The following is a 7500-nucleotide window of genomic DNA, read 5'->3' as shown; positions in this document are numbered from 1 at the left end:
CACAGCATCCCGACTTACACAGTCGAAGTCTACGTTATAACGTCTGATAAGGTGTGATAACGGAGATGGATGTTATGTTAGCCCCAGTTTTCTCTGTTTCCTTCCGTGACATGTATCCGCATGCGTCAGTAGTGTGTCTTCTCCGTCGCACTAGTGTAGGATATCCGAGTAGCGTCTCCATTTCAACATCCTTATAGTAAATGTTTTATTTCCCGTAAGGGAGATGATGAAGTTCACAAGTAACGTGAAACTGACACTGGAGAACAATGGGATCATAATTAACCCATTGCGGACGACCGACAGCGCGTTCATGCCAATAGTCGTCAGGCATATTTGACGTAAGGGGAGAACGAATCGCTGTGTTTCTCTGTTACACTATGAGCATCAATTCTTTTTAATAACTGATGATGCCAATTGCAGTTATGATTATCATAATTTCCGTAATATTCACCAAAATATGTTTATTTCAAAATCCCAGACATAGATGGCACCACTCTCTTCTAGCACCAGCAGCAAAGAAAGCCATCATGGGCGCCTATCCACGGTCTCTGCCAAACACTATCTTCAAAGAGTGATAGCACACAACAAGATTCCGGCCTTGGTCCTGAAGTGCCGGAGATGTAGGGTGAAAAGAGGAAAGAGATCCAGATCATGTGCAGCTTCTGCAATGTGCCCCTGTGCCAGTATAGCTTCTTTGCGCTGTGTCACTCACAGGCATAAGCACAGGTGATCTTTCTCTTCCCATTCTCTTCATTTATTTTCAATTGGGTTGGGCATTTCTTTTGTATTCATATACGAAAGAACACGCAAACGAAAAATATAAGTTCCATTTTGTTTTCATATAAAACTGTAGTACTTCTGTCACACTGACTATATAAAACATAATGGCCTGATGTACAGCTACATATAAGTCTCGCAAGAAAGTGAAATACGCAAAATTATGAACATAGATATGGCTTTCGTAATATAACGTGAAAGAGCGAGAGCGGGAAACGTCGCAATACGTCGAGTGGAAGCTCGCTCGCTCTAAAATAAAATCCATCTGGGGTGCTTCGCAGATGCCACCAGCGCCAGTTCAGGGGATCAGTCAACCACATCTATCCACTTCAGTAATATGCCAACTTCCTTTATCCACATGATTTCCAGGTTATTTCGAATCCTCTGCCGTTTGGATTGACGACAATTCGATCCCTAGCGACTTATAGAAAAGAGGATCGGCTGTTGTCAGAAACATAAACCTGTGGCTGCAATATCAAATGCTATCCAATAGTTTCCTAGTGCTTACGTGTTTTTTCATTGTAAAACATAAAGACATAAACGAATGCGCGTAGGCAATTTAGCTTCCTTCACCTGTGCATAACTGGTCTCAATTCCAACCTCACCCGTAAAAGGAAACAGTCTTCGATCCTACTGATTATATATATATATATATATATATATATATATATATATAATATATATATATAATATATATATATATATATATATATTATATATACGTGCATATACACGGACACATATAAACACGATAGCACATATACATGTATGCTCCAACTAGACTAGGTGTTTCTTCTTGCCTGCGCTGTATACCTACCTATCCTTCATTCACCAGCGTAACCTTACACGGGCGCTCCTGTGCACAGTCAATGACCCAGGCCGATGCCTCACTCTGGCACTCGCTGGCATATCAGGCTCGTCCTCTCTGGTGCCTCACACTCAACCACACTAGCTCCTTATACTGGTCACATTAGATTGAATTACATGCCCAAATACAAAGATATACGCTTGCACACACGTAAATCTCACTTTTTCTCTTTCTCGCTTTCTCTCTCGTTCTTTCTTTCTCTCTCTTTACCTCTCTCTCTCTCTCTCTCTCTCTCTCTCTCTCTCTCTCTCTCTCTCTCTCTCTCTCTCTCTCTCTCTCTCTCTCTCTCTCTCTCTCTCTCTCTCTCTCTCTCTCTCTCTCTGTCTCTCTCTCTCTCTATGTGTGTGTGTCTCTTTGTTCCATCATATAGAATTCTTGATTTGATATCATGATATTTGTCTTTCAATTTTTGCTTTTGTTGCTGTTTTTATTGCTGCTGTTGTCTTATCATCATTATTATGATCACTATTATTACTATTACCATTATTGTTATAGTTACTATCATTATTATTGTTATCATTAATATCATAAGAATATACTTATTGTTATTATTATCAACACTGTTACTATCATTATCCATATCTCTCTCTCTCTCTTTCTCTCTCTCTCTCTCTCTCTCTCTCTCTCTCTCTCTCTCTCTCTCTCTCTCTCTCTCTGCTCTCCTTTCTCTGCTCTCATCTTTCACTCTCTCTCTCTCTCTCTCTCTCTCTCTCTCTCTCTCTCTCTCTCTCTCTCTCTCTCTCTCTCTCTCTCTCTCTCTCTCTCTCTCTCTCTCTCTCTCCCTCTTTCTCTCTCTCTCTCCTTCTCCATAACAACCCCTCTCTCTCTCTCCTCTACTTCTCTCTCTCACTCTCTCCTCCTGCTCCCCCCTCCCCCTCTCTCTCTCTCTCTCTCTCTCTCTCTCTCTCTCTCTCTCTATCTATCTATCTATCTATCTATCTATCTATCTATCTATCTATCTCTCTCGCTGTGAAAAGGTCTGTTTGGACATCTACATGAATATTGGTAGCGTGGCTCAGGGTGTGAAGAAATATATAGCCGAAACAGCTTTTAGGTTTATTTCTAAAGCTTGAGTAGTAGTATGTTGGAATGAGGGCTGCTCGTCTGAGGAGGAGCGACGTGTTGCTCCTCTGCTCCCCGAGAGGAGACTCTCTATCACAATATATGATTTGTCTGAGAATATAAGTGAATCACGTGTTTTCTTGTGACATGTGATATTTGTAATGTGATGAGGGAAGTGTTGCATCAATGCATAGCTCTTGGCGAAGGGAAGGACAAAACAACACTGTTATGTCTGACGTGACAGTAAGAGAGAGGTAAACAGATAGGTGAAGCAACGAGCGTACGTATTTGTATGTATATATGTGTATGTGGTAGAATATATATGCAATAACTAGATTGACACGAAAGATACAAATTACATTTATGATTGCATTATAAAGAATATAATAACAAAAACATACATGTGCAAATAATATTCGATGGACATAATTACAATTTCAGTAAACACGATATATAAATACAGATGGTTATTGCAAGGTTAAACTCTCTCTTTGCCTCTCTCTCTCTCTCTCTCTCTCTCTCTCTCTCTCTCTCTCTCTCTCTCTCGAGGGCTTCTCTCACGTGCTCGAGCTCTCGCCCCGCGTCCACTCGTCTTTGCCCCTCATCTCGGGTGGTGTCCCCCTCTCTCTCTCGTGCTGCTTCATCTCTCTCTTCTCTCTCTTCTCTTCTGTCTCTCTCTCCTCTCTCCCCTCTCCTCTCCTTCTCTCTCTCTCACGTCTTTCTCTCTGTACCCCCTCTCTCTCTCTCTCATCTCACTCTCCACTCTTCTCTCTCATCTCTCTCTCTCCATCATCAGTCTCTTTCCTCTCTCTCCTCCCCTCGTCCTCTCATATCTCTCTCTCCCTCCCTCACTCTCCCTCTCATCTCTCCTCTCTCTCATCTCCTCTCTCTCTCTCGCCCTCTCTCTAAACTCTCTCTCTCTTTCACTCTTCCCCCCCCCCTCGCTCTCGCTCTCTCTCTCTCTCTCTTCTCTCTCTCCTCTCTCTCTCTCTCAATCCTTCTCCCTCCCCCCCTTTCTCTCTCCCCCTCGACTCCCTCCCTCCTCTCTCCTCTCTCATCTCTCTCTCGTCTCTCTCTCTCTCTCGCTCTCTCTCTTCCTCTCTAAACTCTCGCCTCTCTCTCTCACTCTTTTCCCCTCCCCCCTCTCAATCTTCTCTCTCTCTCTTCTTTCTTCTCTCCTCTCTTCTCTCTCCTCTCTTCTCTCCTCTTCTCATCTCTCTCTCTCTCTCTCTTTTTCTATCCCTCCCCCCCTTTCTATCTCTTCTCTCCTCTCATTCACTCTTTCACCCTCTCTCTCTCCATCCGTCTCTCTCTCTCTCTCTCTCCTCTCTCTCTCTCTCACCTCTCTCTCTCTCTCTCTCTCTATTCCTCCTCTCTCTCTCTCTCTCTCTCTCCCCTCTCTTTCTCTCTTTCTCCCTCTTCATCTCCCCCCCTCCTCTCTCTTCTCTCTCTCTCTCTCTCTCTCTCTCTCTCTCTCTCTCTCCTCTCTCTCTCTCTCTCTCTCTCTCCTCTCTTTCTCCCCTCTCCTCTCTCTCTCTCTCTCTTCCCACTCTCCTCTCTCTCTCTCTCTCTCTCTCTCTCCCCCCTCTCTCTAATCTCCTCTCTCTCTCTCTCTCTCTAATCTCTCTCTCCCCCCTCTCTCTCTCTCTCTCTCTCTCTCTCTCTCTCTCTCTCTTCTCTCTCTCTCTCTCTCTCTTTCTCTCTCTCTCTCTCTCTCTCTCTCTCTCTCTCTCTCTCTCTCTCTCTCTCTCTCTCTCTCTCTCTCTCTCTCTCTCTCTCTCTCTCTCTCTCTCTCTCTCTCTCTCTCTCTTCCCTTCCTATCTACCTCCCTTCTCTCTCTCTCTCTCTCTCTCTCTCTCTCTCTCTCTCTCTCTCTCTCTCTCTCTCTCTCTCTCTCTCTCTCTCTCTCTCTCTCTCTCTCTCTCTCTCTCTCTTACGTGATCGTTACCAAGCATCCTAAGGTTATCTGTCAGTGTCACCGTAATTCCCACCATTTGCTGAAATACTAAGCACAGCTTGATGGTCTCGCCGGGGTCTGCCATTCTCCCAGCGCGTCGCACCATAACGATACAACTGTCACCGTAATCATTGTCACCGGCGCATGCCAGCGAAGTGTTTAAGAGGAGTTTAACGTTGCGGGAGGAGCTTTCAAGAAGTTTTATAGGCAATTTATGTATAGCGTAACTGTCGACGTTTTGGCCATTCTGATATATGCAAGTGTTAGAGGAAAGGACGAGAATTCGGGGCGCGGGAGTGGGTGCCGCGTAATGGCAATCACGGCCATGAGGTTCGCCTGTAAGATTAAGGGGCGGCAAATGCTCGTGAACTTATTATTCTAACTCGGACCTCGTCGCATTTACGAATAACAGTTTTTTTGTTTTATCAGATTGTGGGAATACTATTTTGGATGTATGTTTAGGTTAGGGATGTAATGAAGAGATATAACCTCTTTATCGAGTATTTTCTATTACAGGTATGTTCTTTCGCCCGGTGAGCGCTTGGTCCTTTACATACGTTCAGCTGTAAGTATTGAAGAAACACTACCAGTGATAATAATCGTAGTCCTTACATAAACAGATATAAAGGATTGAGAACCAACGTACCATTTTTCCTCTCTTCAGCTAAAATACTTTAAACTCGTCTCATTTCTTGTAGATGTGACACTCCGCTACTGCCCAGTTACACAGTGATCCTACTTGTGTCAAACTTTGATTGTTTACATTGCAGACTTCAATGAATCTGCACAATGCACAATCCACGTGTAACCGAGTGATATTCGTGCAAAAAAGATCCAAGATACAAGCACTTGGCTTCCTTGTTACAAAAGGAGGACAATAAATAAGAGGGGTAAATATGGAGCTAAATAAAAATACATAGATATATAGAGAAATACCTGGAAACTAAGACGTCCGTATTGTTTCCTTGGTGTGTAAATGTAGTAGCAGATAAAAAGGTTAACGTCCAGTGATATGAGCCTGGGACATGTTAACCCCGTAAAAGACCCTGGAACACTGCGAAGGAGGGAGATATGATACCCTTTTTTATGTGCAGAGTTTACCAAAAAGGTTCTGGGTGTATAATAAAAAATATGAAAAGGAAGGAAGGATAGAGGAGGAGAAGATATAGAGGGAAGGGGAAAGAAAAAGTGATAGAGAGGGAATGGGAGAGAGACAAAGAGAGAAAAGGGGAAGGGGAGAGAGGGACGAGAGAGAGAGCGACGGGGGTGACGGGAGAAAAGGAAGATAGAACCAGAGAAAAGGAAGAACAAAAGAGACAGAGAGAGAGAGAGAGAGAGAGAGAGAGAGAGAGAGAGAGAGAGAGAGAAAGAGAGAGAGGCGATAGCAGCAACAGAATGGGAAGAAAATTCAGAAACAAAGACAGGTGTGTATGTATACTGTATATACTGTATATAGAGGTATACAGGGGTACGACAGCGAAATCATAAATAGAATAAACACAAAAAAAAAGTAAACGCAAATGCTTAAAAAGGCAGAGAGAGATGGTAAGAACAAAAAATGTACCAGAATTAATAGCTTTGTAAGAATCAAAGAATGGCAGCAGTACGAAGACAGATACACGGGTTCTTATCATCACCATAAACTAGCGAGATCTTAAGGGTAATGCATCAGAGTTAAAAGGCCGTGCTAATGGGTGGGTGCTGAGTCATCTATGGAGGGTGACGACTGGAGTGAAAATATGCTTTTTATGAGAAGTCGCTTCAACGCGGAAAAGATGAGAGAGGAGAGGAGAAAAGGAAGAGAGAAATGGAAGAGGGGGGGGAGAGAGGTGAGAGGAAATGGGAGAGATTATAAGGTATAATAGATGGAAAGAGAGAGAGAAAGGACATTGAGAAGAAGGTAGATAGAGAGAGAGGGGGGGGAAGGGAGCGAGAGAGAGAGAGAGAGAGAGAGAGAGAGAGAGAGAGAGAGAGAGAGAGAGAGAGAGAGAGAGAGAGAGAGAGAGAGAGAGAGAGAGAGAAACAAACGGAGAGAAATACATAAAGAGATACAGAGAAAGAGAGAGAGAGAGAGAGAGAGAGAGAGAGAGAGAGAGAGAGAGAGAGAGAGAGAGAGAGAGAGATGAAAAAGAAACAGAAAATGACAGATAAAAGAACGAGAGAATGAGAGCAGAAATATTGAAACTCATATAAGATTACTAAAAAGTGAAAGCAGATCGAAGAACCGAAAGAAGAGAAAGAGAAACGGGAAAATGATGACTTACCAATGAAACATTATAGTTTAGACAAGTAATCTTATTGTTTCTGGTCGAAAAGCCTGAAGGAGGTTGGTGATGACAGTAGCAGTAATATAAGACAGTAGTAGAATAATCAAAATAATGCTAATAATGCTAATCATAATTATTATAATGATAATACTACTAACACTGCAATGCAGAAAGTGAACGACTGCAGACGTAGTAGTGCAAGAGCTGGCACGTGTAGGAGTGCCCCTGTAGAAGGCAGGTAAGGGTGAGGGAGGTACTGTAGAAGGGAGAGGGGTCCTACTGCAGAAGTCAGACAAATGTGTTGGTGCAACTGCAGAAAACAGAGAATGGGAGAAAGTAGGAGAGTAATCCAGGGCAGTGCAATAACCACTGCAGACCACGGACAAGAGCAGGGGGCTACTGAATAGGGCATGCATGAGCAGGATACTACTGCAGAAGGTGTGCAATGGCGAGGAGGGGAAGGAGCTACTGCAGAAGGCGGGGACGGGCGTGTGGGTTCACCTGAGCCGCGCTCGTCACTACCACGCGCATTAGTAACTCGACACCCTTCGTAACTGATCCTTCCAGCC

The 7500-nt window shown here is 43.7% G+C and overlaps 1 protein-coding gene across 2 annotated transcripts in view; it reads left to right on the top strand.

Moving 5' to 3' along the window:
* The window catches only part of Sobp (Sine oculis-binding protein), a 280521-nt gene that overhangs the window by 120444 nt on the left and 152577 nt on the right, over positions 1-7500 (top strand). Inside the window, exon 2 of one of the 2 annotated variants that reach the window (XM_086545311.1) lies at positions 5181-5229. The exons of the other annotated variant lie outside the window; for it this stretch is intronic. The gene's annotated coding sequence lies outside the window, so the exon portion shown is untranslated. The remainder of the gene's footprint in view (positions 1-5180; positions 5230-7500) is intronic. 2 annotated transcript variants of the gene reach the window in all.

Source organism: Penaeus japonicus, unplaced genomic scaffold (assembly GCF_977035675.1).
Source record: "Penaeus japonicus unplaced genomic scaffold, GWHDUDI00000001_assembly GWHDUDI00000016, whole genome shotgun sequence".
Lineage (NCBI taxonomy): Eukaryota > Metazoa > Arthropoda > Malacostraca > Decapoda > Penaeidae > Penaeus > Penaeus japonicus.
Note: the sequence above shows the minus strand (reverse complement) of the source record. Positions and strands in the feature narration are given on the sequence as shown.